Source organism: Phocoena phocoena, chromosome 3, assembly GCF_963924675.1.
Source record: "Phocoena phocoena chromosome 3, mPhoPho1.1, whole genome shotgun sequence".
NCBI lineage: Eukaryota > Metazoa > Chordata > Mammalia > Artiodactyla > Phocoenidae > Phocoena > Phocoena phocoena.
In genome coordinates, this window is record NC_089221.1 from 162933652 (window position 1) to 162936379 (window position 2728).

At 43.4% G+C, this 2728-nt stretch overlaps 1 pseudogene; it reads left to right on the forward strand.

Moving 5' to 3' along the window:
* Positions 1-998: 998 nt before the first annotated feature.
* Positions 999-1876, forward strand: LOC136121695 (heterogeneous nuclear ribonucleoproteins A2/B1 pseudogene; annotated as a pseudogene).
* The last annotated feature ends 852 nt before the right edge of the window (positions 1877-2728 follow it).

The window sequence follows — 2728 nt, forward strand, 5'->3', positions numbered from 1 at the left end:
CAGGCTCAGCGGCCATGGCTCACGGGCCCAGCAGCTCCACGGCATGTGGGATCTTCCCGGACCAGGGTATGAACCCGTGTCCCCTGCATCGGCAGGCGGACTCTCAACCACTGCGCCACCAGGGAAGCCCTGAACCCTGGCCTTTTGTACACAACTTCGTGTATATTAGGTGCTCTATCATTAGGAGGATCAAGTAATTTTCCCTGAAAACTGGGATATCTTGAGTAATGAAAAGGATAGTATTAATAATTATGGTAGAAGAAAAGGAATGAACGGATTTCCCCTTTAAAAAATATCTTTGAGGACAGATAAGAGACTTAAGAGGAAAGGTGTACTGATAAATGTAAATTTTAAACATATTATTTAGATTATAGAGTCTTATGGATTAGACAGAGAAAGGATTTGGAATCCTAATGACAATTGATTGCAGTCTACCACAAAAGAGATTATATCACTACATGATTGTAGTTAAGTGAATTTATTTGTAAAATTTAGAAAAATCCTTTTTGTAGTCTGAATAGTTTCTTTCGAAAAAGATATCTGAACTCATTGTAAGGGCAAAGCAATAGGTAAGCATTTTGGCGTAAAACTTTAAAAGTCCACATTAGTGATCTCCTCATTGAATATCCAATTTAGTGAGGAAAACTGTATCAAAAATAGATAACAAAGCAGAGAAAATTAAAAGTTCGGAAAAAATCCATGTAGAGGAAACGTAATAAGAAGTTTGATTACTGGATCAGGAAAGGTCCCTCGGTTCAAAATGACGTTTTGCAGAAAAGCGGAAAGTTGCTCAAGATTGGTTCAAGGGTGGCAGCGGCTCCAGAGCAGTAGCGGCATCACCAGGTCCCCGGTGGAGGTGCTCCTACAGGTGTTGTTGCTGGAGCAGCAGAGGTTCTGTTCTCAGCGCAGGGCCGGGGCCCTCCGGTTCACGATAGTCTTCGGAGGTCTCCCTCATCCCCCTCAGCTTCGGGAAAATGGCTCAAGCGAGTAAGCCTGCGATGAAGAGAACTTCAACATCGGTTCCTTTGGAGAGGAATAAGAAAGAAAAGGAACAATTCTGTAAACTCTTTATTGGTGGCTTAAGCTCTGAAACCACAGAAGAAAGTCTGAGGAACTACTACAAGCAACGGGGAAACCTTACAGACTGTGTGTTAATAAGGCATCCTGCCAGCCAAAACCCAGGAAGATTTGGTTTTGTCACGTTTTCACACATGGCTGAGGTGGATGTTGCCATGGCTGCCAGACCTCATTCCATTGATGGGAAAACGGTTGCCGCCAAACGTGCTGTCCCAAGAGAGGACTATGGAAAGCCGGGGGCTCTTGTCACCGTGAAGAAGCTGTTTGTTGGTGGAATTGAAGGAGATACTGAGGTGCATCATCTTAGAGATTACTTTGAGAAATACGGAAAAATCGATGCCATTGAGAGAATTACTGATAGGGAGTCTGGAAAGAAAAGAGGCTTTGGATTTGTTACTTTTGATGACCATGATCCTGTGGGTAAGCTCGTGTTGCAGAAAGACCATAGCATCAATGGTCATCATGCAGAAGTAAGAAAGGCCTTGTCTTGACCTAAAATGCAGGAAATCCACAGTTCTAGAGGTGGAAGAGGAGGCAACGTTGGTTTTGGAGACTCTCCTGATGGTGGTAGAAATGCTGGAGCAGGGCCAGGACGAGGAAGGAAATTTGGAGGACGATCTGATGGATTCAGGAGTGGTCGGTGGGCTTGGTCATGGCTCTAGTAGGTGTGGTGGAGGACCTGGATCTGGCAACCAGGGTGGAGGCTCCGGGGGTTGGTATGGCATCTATGGAGGAGGAAAGTGTGCAAGTGGAAATGACAATGATTTTCAGAAATCATAACCAGCAACCTTCTAACTAAACTTAGCAAAGGGTGGAAACTTTTGCTGCGGGAACAAGGATTACACCATGGAGGAAAGTATGGTCCAGGAGGCAGTGGAGGAAGTGGGCGTTATGGAGGGACCATCCGATACTGAGCTTCTATTTGCTGTGGGCAAGCGTGAAAGCCCAGAGGCAGCAGAACATCTTCAGGTCATGGAAACTCTTCCCTCAGTCAGAAATATGCAGTGATATGGCAGAAGACATCGGAGCAGATGTGGAGAGCCATCTGTGAACGGGTTGGATTATTTAAGAACATTACCTTATTATGGAGGAAAGATTGTGGAAAAAAATGCTTCTGAGACAGTTTCTTAGCTTTCTAATTGTTTCTTTCTACTGGTATTTGTAAGAGTGTAGAAGCATACCTTCTTTGATAATGTTGAAATTTGTGTCGGGTGACATATGAAACAATTTTCAAGAATTTTCTCACAAAGTTTTGAAAAGCTGTTATCCAGGACCATGGTGTAATGAGACATAATGTTACAATGTATTCCTTTAGAAAACTGAAGTGTCTGTGTAGACTTAAGAAGCTATTGTACACTTATGATTTAATAAAGACTTCTAAAGGAAAAACAACTGTTGGTTGTCCTCTTTCATTGGTCATTTTTTACATTTTTATTTTTTATCTTTTAAATAAATATTTCTTAGTTTTATGAGATCACTGACATACAGCCCCATATAAGTTTAAATGCGTCAAGTGCGGGTCTCGCTCAACCGAGGAGTTAGGCTCTGTTTCTGTCCTGGAAAGTGGAGTCTGCACCCCAGCCTTTCTGTCTCAGTCTAAGATTGGGGAGCCCCCTACATCACCTCTGTGACCCTGTGCGCCTGCATCCTG